At 40.9% G+C, this 15,544-nt stretch overlaps 1 protein-coding gene across 6 annotated transcripts in view; it reads right to left on the bottom strand.

Moving 5' to 3' along the window:
- Window positions 1–15,235, bottom strand: part of thrb (thyroid hormone receptor beta) — a 614,287-nt gene extending 599,052 nt beyond the window's left edge. For 5 of the 6 annotated variants that reach the window (XM_077222558.1, XM_077222562.1, XM_077222557.1 and 2 more), the window contains exon 1: window positions 15,055–15,212. The gene's annotated coding sequence lies outside the window, so the exon portion shown is untranslated. Of the gene's footprint in view, window positions 1–15,054 lie in introns of all 6 variants that reach the window. The other variant, XM_077222560.1, reaches the window with a different exon arrangement.
- Window positions 15,236–15,544: the final 309 nt, after the last annotated feature.

The following is a 15,544-nucleotide window of genomic DNA, read 5'->3' as shown; positions in this document are numbered from 1 at the left end:
GGTCAGAAGAGAGAGGGCAGATTTCGTGACCCTCCGGGGAGGTTATCCATTACCGACGCTGTGTGCGTTTGCGCTGGATAACCTCCCTCAAATCTCTTCTGTTGCGGGAGTCACGCCTTCTCTGCGACCTGCTCCTCAAGGGAGGGGGCGCACGAGAGGCGACACTGGCTTGCTGACCCTGCCTACGGTCCTCAGACCGTGAAGGGCCAGGCTCTCCCGCTTGCCGGGGTGCGGACGCGGATCTCAGCGGTATACAAGTTTTAAACGCTGCTGAGCGCGCCTTCGCCTCCCTGAACTTCCCCACCACCGCCTCTACGGAGGTGCCGAAGAGTTCGGAAGGCGAAACCGGCGAATCGAGGAGAAAGGCTTTTTCTTTCTCCCCGATGTCGGCTAGATTTAACCACAGATGCCTCTCCGTGGCCACCATCGCCGCCATCGACCGTCCGATCGCGGCAGCGGTTTGCTTGGTGGCCCGGAGAGCCAGATCTGTGGTGCGGCGCAGCTCAGCCACCGCCTCAGGGGACATCCCTGCCCCCTGGTCGAGATCCCCCAGCAGGTCGGCCTGGTACGCCTGTAATACTGCCATGGTGTGCAGTGCAGCACCGGCCTGACTTGCTGCCGTGTATGCTCTGCCATTCAAACGAGCCGTTGTTTTTAGCGGTTTGGATGGCAGGGTTGGAGCTTTCAATGTCGCTGCCCGCCCAGACACGAGATAGTTCGCGAACGTCTCGTCAATGGGCGGCATTGACACGTACTCATGCTCTCCGATCCCCTCGACATCAGCGAAACTGGCCCGCTGATGTCGGTGAATACGGGCAGAGTATGGGCTCTTCCATGCCCTCTCGATCTCCGTGTGAAGATCAGGAAGGAATGGAAGGCTCACCTGAGCTGGTGGTGTATGGCCGGGGAGAAACCGATCGTCGAGCCTACCGCGAGCGATCTCTCCTCTAGCGCGCTTCCAAGGCAGCTGCAGCCTATTGACAGCGCGCTCCATCACATCCACCAGCTCTGCATACACGGGGCAGGATGGCTGAGGAGGTTCAGGATCTACCTGATCATAAACCTCCTCAGCCATCTCCTGCGCGTCCTGAAGAGCATCAACTGCAGGTACAGTCGGTGAGTAATCTTCCCCATCGACCTGCAGTTCGCCCTCGTCAGCCGTCGAATCATCTGAGAGGTTAACAACCCTCTCGAGGCGATCGACGAGGTCCATCTGGGAGCCCCATGATTTAAGTCGCCGCTCGGCCTCGGCACGAGCGGGACCCGCGCCGTGAGGTCCAGACGCTGAACCCCCTTCACTCGAGAAGAGGGCCAGACGAGAGCGGAGCGTTTTAAGAGAAAAACGCTCGCAGTTAGCACAGAGGGCTCCCTCGAGAACCTCCCGTGCGTGCTCTTCACCCAAGCAAAAAACGCACAGCTCGTGTGTGTCGGCCGGTGTCAGAAACCTCGGACACGGGTCGGCACACTTACGAAAACAATCTGCCTTAGCTGTGCGTTTCATCTTTCTCTTACCTTCGTATACTTGAATAGCGTTTCAAACAAACAGTCCCTGAAGACGATGAGATGATTTGTCATGTTTGCAAGGCGCCCCTTTATAATTCCAGGTCGCACGTTAATCATTCACGCTAATGATTCACGGGCTGTCGCCGGTCAATATGATTGACGTGATTTGATAGTGATTTCAGACACCTGTCACGCCTGAGGCGTTCCCCATAGCGTCGTTGACGTATTGTTGAGTTCCCTTCGAAAGGGAACTTAATGTCTTTTGATGCTTTTGAGCTTAACTGCCTTAACTGCTTGAACACCGCAAAATACTGCTCGCAGCTTTAATTATTATTGTGTTTTATTAGTGACAAATTTGGGGAGACGACACATTTCCAAAACTTTCTGAAAATACAGTATGAGAATTAACTACACAATTACCAAAAATGTTTACCTTGGATATAATACAATTTGCAAGCAAAAATTGAGATGTTTCCAGCTGTGAACCAATTTTGTAGTGAAAGGCTAATTAAGCAGCTCATTATACGGCTCATCATGCAGCCCATTGTCTTCTCAGGTGTGAATCAGACTATTCACGCCCCCTCGCATATTGCCTTTCTTAACAAAAAGTGTCTTACAATTTAAATCAATGTATTGTTTTGTGTAAATGATTAGGCAGGATGATTTTCAGATAATTTTGAAGCAAAAACTAGGTGACAACATCCATTAGTCAAAAGTCTTGTGGACACATATTTAGTATGTGTTTTGTGGCCTTATTTCAGAAACTTTAATTTTTAGTTTTTTCAATATCCATGCATAAATAATATTCTCTCAAAAATACAAACATGTACATACATATTATGGTAGCCCTGTTTGTGCTAAATAGAGTGTAATTACACATTTGCCATTAATATGTTTATAAGCAACTGAAAAAACCACAAATGTCAGGGCATGTCAAAACAAGCCCAAAAACAAGACCCCAGAGGGTTAAAAACATCACAAACTGCTAATTCACCCTGGAGGGTGCACAAAAACAAGATCAAACGTCACCTTTAAATAACACAAGCTCATGCGCCCACTGTTTAGAAACAAAAACACATTTTTCTTTTCAGTTTTCCTGGGATTATGAAGCACAATTTGATTGTTCAGATTCCCTTCAAATCTAATTCGCTTGATGTGGCCCATAGCACTGGAATCCAGAGTGAAAACAAACGGTCCATTCTCTCCAAACAGCTCAAACAATCACCACAGTAAACAACAGCATTTTATTTTACCTCTTTCTTCTCTGCACCCTCTCCAGGGTATTGACGCCTTACTGAATCAAAATCATACATTTACATTTACATTTAGCTAACTGTAAATGTTCCTTATGATGATACTTTAATATATATAAATTGTAGATTAATAACTGACTGAATGATTGAAGAGAAAAAGGTTTAAACAAGCCATAACTAAATTACCCCCACTTTATTGTATGCACAAAATCAGCTAAAAAATTTTGCAAATATTTTATTATTTGTTCTGCAGCATTTGCACACAAAGGTACCTCACGAAACTGATTTCGGACAGGCTTCTGAGTTAGCGTAACGGTTTAAGGATCTACAACAAAATAAAGTGAGCTTTAGTTATAACTAAATAAATATTTAATTACTACAAAAGTAATTTAACGCTAGAAATAACATCAAAACTGGAAAAAGTTGGTAAAAAAACTTGCATTTACACAAAATGAACTCTTTGTGTCATATTAATTTTTAGCTCAACTGTCACAGAATGGAATGCACAGGGTTGTGGGATATCATTAGTAGGGAAGGATACATCTATGGTGCCTTTATAAATCGACCAGATGAAGGCATCTCAGGAGACAGTAAGTGAAGCTAACATTGAATTCAGGTGTGCCTTGAAGCCTGAATCTGAAAGCAGACTTTTTCAGCTTTCTGATGATGCCTTCAACTCTCACCAGTCGCTGTGCTCCAATACCAATCCCACAATCCCCTGCGCAAGCCTGCACACAGCTCCCATTGAGAATAAAGGCGCATTAGGTTTTGGAGTCACAAGACAACTATTATCTTGGCATAGAATATGCTATTTTGGTCTACATCAGGGGTAGGCAACTCTGGCCCTCGAGATCCATTTTTTGGTTTAGCTCCAACCCTAATCAAAACACACCTGAACGAGCTAATCAAGGTCTTCAGGATTAGCCTACTAAAAAGCTACAGACAGGTGACTTTAGCCTTGTTCAGTCTGTCAGTCCAAATCCGATTTTTGTGCATATCTGACCGAAATCCGATCAGATTTAGCAAGTGTGAACAGTAAAAAATCTCATGAAATATCATTTTTAAAAATCCGTTTCAAGCTAGGTTCATTTGTGGTTTGAAATCCTATTCGAATCACATTTCTGAAAAATCAGATTCAGTCTGACTGCTCTGATCGGATTCTGCGTGGTTTATGTGAATTTCTAATCCCACATAAAATGTAAATGGCAGACGTTATAAGAAACATGCTGAAAGTTGCTGCAGAAACAAGGTTTTGTTGTTACAAAGTGACACAAAAACAGAAAATGATCAAATAATGGAGACATGTTTTGAAACTGGCGGAGACGACAGCACAGAATAAAGCCATGCATACCAGCCTCCTACGTTTCTGCAGCTGTCTCATAAGACACAGTAGTCCAGCGCGGTGGCAACACTCCATGTTGTGATTGTTTTTGATTTTGGTGTATACCTACCAACACAAAGTTATTGCCATAGAAACCAATGCAGATGTTCTGTAGAATAAAAGAGCGGCATGGGACACACAAATAGGATCTGAAAAGTTGAAATACACAATGTGGACTGTCAATCATTTTAGATCAGATTCCAATCGGAAACACAAATAATCGGATTTGGACAGACAATGTGAACATAGTCTTTGATCAGGGTTGGAGCTAAACTCTGCAGGAAATGGATCTTGAGTGCCAGAGTTGCCCAGCCAACTCAGCAGTGGACAGCAATGAAGTAATCCTGAGACATGTACATTCCAATGCACTGTAAGTGCATGTCCAGCTATACACAAATACTGTGCTTCGTTAGGCTACTTTGATGACAAACCAATAACAAACTGGTATTCAAGGGGGCAATATTCAAGGGGGCAATAGAGTTTCTTAGAAATTAGCAAATAACACGTCAACAGTTTATCTAACTTTAACATACTCAGAAATATTATTTCAACTGTTGCTAAGGCATGATAGTAGTTGAGTTGAAAGAGAAAACTGTTTATAAAAGACTGTTTACTGTTACGTGTTAATGCCCACTGAAAACCTGCAGTCTAAAATTATATTGCACTTTACAAATAAAATATACATTACAAATAGGGGTGCACCGATCCGATATTAAGATCGGATATCGGCCACGATATTGACAAAATAGCTGGATCGGGGATCGGAAAAATTAACAGATCCACGGGCCGATCCAGTTTTTTTTTCTCCGTCGCAGCACATCCTACGTCATTCGTCAGCAGCACTTGTCGCATCGCATACTGGAAGAGTTAACCGTTAAGCAACATGGAGCACGCCAAAGAGTCGGCTATGTGGAGATATTTCACGCTTGCCACGCCAACTAGTTCGTCGGCTGTTTGCAATGTCTGCAAAGTAAACGTTTCGCGGGGTGGTGGTAGTACTGCAAAGTAAAATACTACCAATTTAATCAACCACATCCAAAAGCACCATGCTAAGGAGCACGCCGAATTACTGCTGCTCAACAAAACCAAAGGAGCAGGAGACAATACAGCCCAGCAACTAACTTTGGCAGATGCACTTCAACGACGCGAAAAGTTTCCGACGGAAAGCTTGAAAGCATTGGCAATAACAAAGAAAGTTTTAGAATTCGTTGTTTTAGAAGCTCAACCAATGTCAGTTGTTGAAGATGAGGGCTTCCGTTGCCTACTGGAATACTTAGAGCCAAGGTACTCTCTTCCATCACGCAAGTATTTTTCCGAGACAGCACTGCCAGAACTGTACAAAAAAGTGTGCGAACACATCTCAAAAGAGATTAAAGATATAAAGGCAATGAGCTTCACTACAGATATATGGAGCTCTGCCGTGTGTCCAATGTCGCTTTTAAGTTTCACAGTCCACTGGTTGGACACGAGCTGTACACCGCACGGTGCAATGCTTCAAGCTAAAAACTTCCATGGTTCACACACCAGCGATACCATTTCGGCTGCAATTAAAGAGATACTTGACCAGTGGCACATTCCTTTGAATAAAGTGCATGTCATACTCAGGGGCAATGCAAGTAACATGAAAAAGGCCATGGACAACATGGGGGTGCGGAGCTTAGGCTGCTTTGCTCACACATTGCAGCTTGTAGTCAATGAGGGACTACTGTCACAACTGAGTGTGAGCGATGCCATTGCAATCGGTAGACAAATCGTGGGACATTTTAAACACTCTCCACTTGCGTATTCACGGCTGCAGGATATCCAGCTCCAGATGCAAATGCAACCTAAACGCCTGCAACAAGACGTCAAAACAAGGTGGAATAGTACCTACTTGATGATACAGAGTCTTCTGGAACAGAAGAGAGTCCTCTGTGCTTACATTGCTGACCATGACTTGCCCAGTACACTGACCACTAACCAGTGGGCTTTGCTAGAAAAAACGAGCATTGTTCTAGCACCATTTGAAGAGCTAACAAGGAAAGTAAGCTCATCGACTGCCTCCACCGCCGACGTCATTCCAGCTGTCACCGTCCTCAAACGCATCCTGGCTAAAGAAGGCGATGCAGATACTGGCATCAAAACAATGAAAAAAACCCTGCTTCAAGCTGTCAACAAACGCTTCGACACTGTGGAAGATGAACCCCTGTATGCACTTGCCACCCTGCTGGACCCAAGATATAAAGACAGGTAAGATTGTGTAAACAAACTAATTACATTAGGTCTATATTATAGATTGTTTTACGCTCCACAGTAACACTAGTGTTGTAATTGATAAGATGCCATGCTGTACATTTTTAAAACATGTAGAACAGAAATTGTATAGGCCTACATTAATAATTCTTTATATACAACATTAGGTATAATAACATTCTATATATAGTTTATTAATACATATATATTTATTTATTTATTTATTTATTTGTGTGTGTGTATATATATATATATATATATATATATTTGTATATTACTTAAATCAGCCTCAAGTTTTAGTGTCGTTTTTCATATTTAGCCTAACCTATGGTTTATTATGTCTGTTTCAGATACTTTACAATTGCACAATCTGCAAAGCGTGCAAAAGATGCACTGACAAGGGAACTAGAGGAAGACTTGAGGAGCAGCACAGCTGGAGCATCAGAGCCTGCAGTGCCACAAGAAAAGGTCCCTCGGGTGGAAGCAGCAGCAGCATCGAGCAGCTTTATGCAAGAGTTTGACCAAATTGTGGAGGAGTGTGAAGATCCCGGTGCAGCAAGCAGCTCGAGCCCTGCAATCCAACTGCATGGATATCTTACAGAGAAAACCATCGCTGCCTCAGACAACCCATACCAGTACTGGGGAGTCAACAAATGCCGATTCCCTCTTCTTGCTGCCACTGCCACAGAATACCTCTGTGCCCCCTGCACTAGTTTAGAATGTGAGAGAGTGTTCAGCACAGTTTCCAACATTGTGGATGAAAAGAGAAATAGACTTACAGCAGAGAGAGCAGAAATGCTTGTCTTCATGAGAAAGAATTTGCCATTGCTGGTTAAGTGAGCATTCACAGGTCTGAGTGGTGTGACACTCCAGACCACTACATGTTTACAATGTTTGGTTATTATTTATATGTGTGACCAAGTTGTTGTTTACCAACTTTTTATTAGTTTATTCTCAGGTTCAGCTGCTATGTTTTAGTTTGAATTCCTGTTTGCAGGACTTTGTTTGCACTTAGTATATTTATAGTTTGGTTACTGTTTGATTACTATTGTATGTTCAACCAACACTGTTTTGTTTCTGCGGCTACATTTTATTTATTTAAATTTAAGAACTTGAAGTTTGATTACATTCTGTTTTAGATTTGAATGCACAATTGTTTTTCTTAATAACATATAATTAAGAATTCAATTTTTTTTTTCAAAATTGTTTGATTACTATTGTTTGACCAATACACAATTTTGTTTCTACTGCTACATTTTATTTATTTAAATTTATTTTAAGAAGTTTGATTACATTCTATTTTCGATTTGAATGCACAATTGTTAAATAACAAATAAAAAAGAATTAAATACATTACATCTAGGCTATGTTATTTTGTCTTAGTTAGGACAGTAATGTTTAGTTTGTAGAGTCTGGTGCCTTTAGTCTCTTCCACATGGTGGAAGGAATGTATAAGGTGGAAGGTATACAGTTTATTATTAATTCAACAGCGGTATCGGATCGGTATCGGGTATCGACAGATACACAAAGCCCAGGCATCGGTATCGGTATCGGGACTGAAAAAGTCTGATCGGTGCATCCCTAATTACAAATATAGTTACAAACGTTTTTAGTCAAGAACAGCGGGTGAAGATGACGGTGGGAGGACACAGGGAGGAGCCAGGGCGAAGCCAGGACGATGCCCCACGGCGGAGTCGAGGGAGGGAGTAGCCATGGTGGAGGCTGGGCTGTTGACATCAGGGGGACAATGGGCTGAGATGAAGCCAATAGAAGTGGAGCCCTTGGCGCAGACGGAGAACAAATGTGACTGGACGAAACCGATGGTCCTGGAGGCCGAGGCCGAGCCCCAGTGACAAAAGTCTAAGATGGAGCCAGGGTGCCAGAGGATTCGAGGTAAATCCACACCATGGAATTAATGTCAGAAGAGAAGCAGGGGGACTGAAGAGATCCAGAGGAGGTGGGGCTGAGGAACTGGCTGATTTTGGAAGAGGAGGCGGGAGAGGGAGGCTGTGTGGGAAATCATGCATGAGATTTCATGCTGGACAGAACCAGCGGGGACACAGGAGACTTTGAGTTGGATGGGACCAGGGGGGCACAGGAGACTTCATGCTGGACGGGACAAGCGGGAGCACATGAGACTTTGTGCTGGATAAGACCAAAGGGGGCACAGGAGACATTGGGAAATATCCTCTTCCAAAACCTCAAAATAACCTAGAGCAGTGGTTCTCAAACCTGTCCTGGAGTACCACCAGCCCTGCACATTTTGTATGTCTCCCTCATCTATCAAGCCTGATTGAACTCATGAGCTCATTAGTAGAGACTGCAATACCTGAAATGGGTTGGTCAGATATAGGGAAACAAAATGTGCAAAGTTGGTGGTACTCCAGGACAGGTTTGAGAACCACAGACCTAGAGGCCAGCAGCAGCTGGGAGTGTGGGCAGGGTCTACATTCATTCTCTTAAATTCCATAAGTACTCCTACAGCGACACGTGGTGTGGTCAGCTCACGCAGCTCGGACTACGGCTCCGGGGTGATGGTTGGCCCTGGTGTCCTTCTCTCTTACCTGGCTCATGCCTCACGGCAGACTTGAGCTCTCCATCTGCGTCTACGAGCTAGCATGCCTGAGCACATGGTTAGCATGAATGCCTCGCAATTAGCACGTTAGCCCGCTATACGAGAGAGGGTAATTTATGTCAATAATATTTGAGTACATAAGAGTTCATAATGTTGTTTCAGTTTTATGAGTTATCTTAAACTTGCACAGTTGGGTAATTAACTCCTTCATGTCTGTGAATTGAGTTATGCATTTCATTACTTTTAATCAGTCTTGTATGTGACTTTATGGTTGGAAATACATCGGAGACGAAGGAGTGAACATTGGTTAGACATGAGAATTAGAGCTGCACGATTATCACAAAAATCATAATTGCCGATTATTCCCTTGAAATTGTAATTGCGATTATTAATTACGATTATCACAATTTACATTGAGTATATATAGGCGTATTATAATACATGTTTACACAAAAATTGTTAACACACACACACACAAGTACTGTCCCCCTTTACTTAACATACCCATCAATTGTAAGAATGACTAATAGTAAAGACTACTAATAGATAAACATTAGGACTATGCTAAAGCAATTAAATAGCAGTCCCAAACTAGTTTTTGTTAATACAATGTTGATATGAGCCACCACAGTCATTTAATAATATAAAAAATAACACAAAGTGAAAATAAAGTGGCATTTTGGGGTTATGGAAATGACAGTTACCATAGTAAATACACAATACTAACAAGAACTGTTAATGAAACAGGTACTGGTGAATAGAATGAAAATCATACCTGCGTGCAAATCCTTCTCAGCTAACACGTGATTTATTGGTATTTTACTTTTATTTCGTGACTTACTAATTTACATTGTAACGACGTTGCTCGTAGTTTCTTTTGCACTTTATCCAGTGAAGCGATACACAGCACGCGCCGCCGCATTTGCGCGTGCTATTGAAGAGTGCGCGCTACGAGCACAGTATAACGGTAGGACAGTAAAGTCCGTTTTTCTGAGGTGAAAGTCTTTTTAAATTAGCGTACACTTACGTCACTGCCTGGTATGTCATATTGTGCTGGGTTTTCTGAAGTAGTCGTGATTCGCCTCTCATAACATAGTAATTATGCTCTAAACACACACGCAGAGTGGATTTTCTTTTGTAATCGCGGCTTTGAACGATTACGTAATCATGGCATCCGTAATCGTAATCGCGATTAGAAATTTGATTAATTGTGCAGCCCTAATGAGAATGTGATTAATATCTCAGCTGCATTGCTGTCATCAATTTCATACTGTCATTTAATGGTTCAAGGTAAATATTCAGTCTGAAAATGTGTTTTCTTTTTGTAAAGAACTTGAGATGTGAGTGTCACTGTGTCAATTGTAAATGCCACACGTCTCTTGTGTGATGGGACATGCTTGAAGTCACTTATGTTTACAGCCAGTCATTACTGTGAAAGAAAAGTGATACATGCATTGATAATGCAATGTACTGAGCATTTGTTATACATGTATGCCTTTATTATTTGCCATTCAGAATCAATACACTGTTAAAGAAGCAATCACGGCAGAGCCCTCTTATATTTGATTCTTCTTTAATCTTGTACTTCTTCTTCAGAGGTACTACACAGGCAGTAACAATCACTTTCACACTGGAAACCATTTTAAGTCAGTGTCAGCATTAATTTAGCCCACAGCCTGGCTATGAAGACACTACTCTTCCACAAGAATGATTGCAAACAAACTGGTCTTACATGTTTTATGGTAAACTAATTCACAATACAGACAAAAGATGACATATAAATTATGTCTGTGCTCATAATCGTATTGATCTTTGGCTTCCAACGATTATGAAAACAAGATAATCAAGGTAAAATTATTATTGTGCCACTGCCGAATTCAGAGTTCAGAATTCCTTCCTTTCCTTCACAGCAGTGCGCTTTCGTTCCTCTGTAAAACCCCAAACTTAACATCCAAATAAGTGAGTGCTGTAAAATAGTCTACTGCTGCTAAACTGTGGGATGTGTTTGATATTAAACGGTGTTACCCTATTATAAGCGCATTACGCCATAAAATAGACAGTAGCCGCGTTTCCATTACTCTTCAAATTACACAAATTGCGAATTGAAAATATGCCCAAAGGAAACCATTTATTTTCGCAAAAACTCCCATATATCGCAAAAATGTTTTTACACTTGCATGTGTCACAGTGTCGTCTGCACCAGTCTGTCTTCATCTGCCCTACACTTCCCAGAATCCTCCTTGTCTCCACACCTGAACTCACTCCCTCAATTACCCACCTGTTTATCGTGTTCATCCTCTGTGTCACCTGTTTTCACCTCGTTATTGTTGATTTGTATCTGTATTTAGTTTCCTTCTGCCCAGTTAGTTCTTGTCGGTTCGCGTCTATGTATATTGTGTGTGTACCCTCTGCCTGTTAACCTGCCTGTACCAGTTTGAGTTTTTGTTAGAAGTAAACGTTTATATTGGAGCCTGTTGACTCTGAGTCTTCTTCAGCCCGTACCACACCCGTGACAGAAGAACCGACCGCCCTATGGACGAAGGGGTGCAAATCATCGTCCTGGCTGAGAAAAGCCAACACTTCTTCTCATTCGTCAAGGGGTGTGTCCCCATTGCCATCAACAGCACCCTTGACGATGAGAGATTGTGTACCTTGTTCCAGATCGTGGCCACCTTTCACCACCAGATCGAAAAAAGAAAGAAAGATAAGCTAGAAAGAAAGAAAGAAAGAAAGATTCGTTAGAAAGAAAAAAGAAAGCAAGATTAGTTAGAAAGAAAGAAAGAAAGAAAGATTAGAAAGAAAGAAAGAAAGAAAGAAAGATTAGTTAGAAAAAGATTAGTTAGAAAGAAAGAAGAAAGATTATCAAGAAATAAATATTAGTCAAAAAGAAAAAAGAAAGAAAGATTATTTAAAAAGAAAGAAAGAAAAGTTAGAAAGAAAGATTAGTCAGACAAAGAAATATTAGTAAGAAAGAAAGAATAGATAGAAAGAAAAGTTAATGAGATGGATTGACAGATAGAAAGCTTAGTTAGAAAGAAAGAATAGTAAGAAAGAAAGAATGATTAGTTAGAACGAAAGAAAGCTTAGTTAGAAAGAAAGAAAGATTAGTTAGTTAGTTAGAAAGAAAGAAAGAAAGAAAGAAAGAAAGAAAGAAAGAAAGAAAGAAAACACCATAAAAATACAGCGAAAACAGTATGAGTAGTATGGTCGTATGCTATTACATACAGATCACCTATGCTAGAATTGAAATTTGATAGTAACAACAAATTATGTAATTACTATGTGGACAACCTCGAGGAGAGAATTGGAATAGCTGAGCTAAAGCACTTTGACAGGTGTGAAAACTTTGTTGTTACATTTTCATGAAAAAAATTGAATGACATGCAAGTTGAAGAAAGTCAGTAGAAGACCAATAAAGCTCTTATGAGAAGTCATCTTACAAGAAGTGGTCTTGTTGGGTGTGTTCTGGCCAAGAAGCAATTTTTGTGGAAAGCCAAGTGATTTTAGTATCTGAGGGTCCACAAAGAACAAGTGACAAGTCCAAGTAGCAAGTCCAAATCTGTAATTTGTGTTTTGACACTATCTGCATGTCTCAAGTTAGTGCTAAATTGCCAAAATGAGAATTTCCTCCATTTTGGATTCTCAGCCAAGATGTTGAGACATTCAGCATTCCAATGCATTTTCACTAAATTAATTCACAGGTCACCACACTTGAATCTGACAATTATATGTGCCGCTTGTATATCCGCTGTACTTTGTTCACATGAATTTATAAGAAGTGAATGGAACATAAAATCTAGCATGAACTACAAAAAATCATAAATGGTTAGGGATATTTTCTGATATTTCTCATGTTTTCTGATGTTACTGTTTAGAACTCTGGGGTCTGTCAAACGAAAGTTATAAATGTCCAACGGACTATTTTCATGATTAACCATACTATACCATAAACTCAAGCAAGCAACTACAAACATATGCCTACTCTACGTACAATAAAGGCTGACAGACAGATGTTTAGACAGCTGGGGGAAAAACTAAGCAACAGACTTGCAGAAGAGTGTACAGATTATATGGTCTCAGTCACTATATATACTATCAGGGCTGTTAGAGATTGTGGGACCACCTTGGTCTGTTCACGTTCACAAGGTCCCCTAAAGCGTGAGGTGATGTGAGGTTGACAGTACACATAGGCTACTGTACATGTCAACTTAAAAGTTTGGACACACTTTTTGATGATCATCTTATAAATTGGTTTCTGCTTAAATGCTTGAAATTAGCTTTAAAGACAAACAATTGTTCCTACATATAGCATGTATACTGAGCAAAAGTCTAGGATTAATGCTAATTGCATTAAGGCATTTTCACATTTATGTAGTTATGTAAAATCTATTAAAAGTGCCAATTGAAACCGAACACCCCTGGGCTCTTCATAGAGTGACATACACACTGGGACCTCAGGTCACCAGGGACACAGTACAAAAAGCTGTGAGGGTGTATTCTATTCCTGAAATCAGAACAGGCAACTGATTCACAACAGTCAACTTTTCAAACCCTTAAGAGATAGACATAACCTCTTATCCAATGCAATTAAATTTTCCAAGGTTTGCAGCTAAAATGGAAAAATTACATGAAATCCACTTCATTAAAAAAACTTCAGTGTCATCTTGCCAGCTGAAGTTTTGCCCAGGCTTTTAAATGGATTCACCGATCCACATGGCACACAGCTGACCTGAAATAACCCTCCAGCTCCAGAGAAATTCTCATCTACGGAGAGTCAAGTGGACCACTAATAGTCTCCATATTTCAACATCCCTTTTTCTTTCGCATGTCTGTAAAAACACATTTTCATAAATCACCTATTTCATTACACACAGAAAAGTGATAACCTGTTCACTGCATCACTGTTCTGACATACACCTCATTAATTGATTGCATTCATTACAGTAGATTTGAGGATTTCGTATGTTCATAATAGAACACTATAGCATACTGCTTTCTTAATAGAGTATTTAGGCTTTTCTTGTGTATTCCGCAACCAGCATTCAGGTAACTTTTTTTTTTTACATTTTAATATTTTTTTTTGTGTGCATGTTAAAATTGTGTAACAACATCAACATTTTTAGCACTGATAGCAAATAAGAAGTCAATTACCAGATGTTAAAAATCACTTCCAGTTTAGTAGTCAAACTGAAATGAATTGCTTTGTGGGAAACATAATTATTCTGTGCAGCCTGCTGTTGTAATCCTCTATAGGCTACTGCACATTTTTGAAAATGCAATAGGTCACCTGGGTATTCCATGTGTACAGAACTTGAATACAGTATACATAGTGAGTGCTACAGAAAAGCGAAGCAAGATAGTATTCCATTCCAAACAAAGTCTTTGAAGAGTTATTAGACAGATATAACAACACATATTTGGCCTCCCTGTGCATGCACAAACAATTGCAACAATTTTGTTAGCTACAATCAATCACACCATACAGACCATAGCCTAAATATGTTGAAATTATGCAGATCTGTAAGTGGGTCAAATCGTTGGGCTCTGCCTGTAAGCTAGCCAAATAGCACTGGCCAACTCTAACACCTTTGAGAGAAAAAACGGTCGGATGTCATAAAAGTTTATTATTACGTCTGACTAAAGTTTGCAAAATGGTACACGCATGCACGTATGCATGATTGTATCCGTGCAACCATAACTTTAGCAACAGCAACAACAGCAACACCAACAAAAGCAGAGTACTGTTCCCTACATTAAGCATATTGTTTTAATGACATTACAGATCACATTCATAATAATTTTAAAAAAGGAAGCATTTCGCTTTGGAGTAAATGTAGGCTAAGGTGATGCATTTTCAATACCTTCACGATTCCTAATGGTTTTGCCGAAATACGCTAAAAGTGCAGCACCAAAATCACATCGCTTGCAACATGTAAAATATTAAACGCGCGCTATAACATTTCGTGTTATTTAGAAACACAGCTGCTATATGTCTGAGAGACAGCGAGTTGCACTTGGCTCTCGATGTTTAACACGGATACATTTTGGAACATTTCACCGTTTCACTTCACACAGCGACACAGGCGTAAAACGTGGGAAATATGACTCACCTCGAAGCTGCAGAACAGTATGCGTGTATATCCTTTATTAGATATCCCGGTAATATCAATGTTTGCGCCTGTGATCGGACAGACTTGGCCTGAAATGACCCAGCATAGCAGATCAACTCCAACATGGACCCGGAGACACAGAGAAACGTGCAGCTCTCTCATCTGATCGCTGTGGGGAATCAGAGAGCGTTTGACGTTTGGCCAAAGATGGTTTAACCCTTTACAGTGGCCCAAAAACTACAGGTCCTTCTCAAAAAATTAGCATATTGTGATAAAGTTCATTATTTTCCATAATGTAATGATAAAAATTAAACTTTCATATACATTAGATTGATTGCACACCAACTGAAATATTTCAGGTCTTTTATTGTTTTAAAGCTGCAGTAGGGAGTTTGGAGAAAATGTTGACTTAGCCTGAAAATTTGAACAAGCACAACTTACAGGTCCAACCCATAGACTGTAAAAAAATATGGACGTAGTGTCCGTGACG

This window comes from Siphateles boraxobius, unplaced genomic scaffold (assembly GCF_051911475.1).
Source record: "Siphateles boraxobius isolate OS27281-9 unplaced genomic scaffold, OSU_SipBor_1 89, whole genome shotgun sequence".
NCBI classification, from domain to species: Eukaryota; Metazoa; Chordata; class Actinopteri; order Cypriniformes; family Leuciscidae; genus Siphateles; species Siphateles boraxobius.
This window is presented reverse-complemented; position numbering and strand designations above follow the sequence as displayed.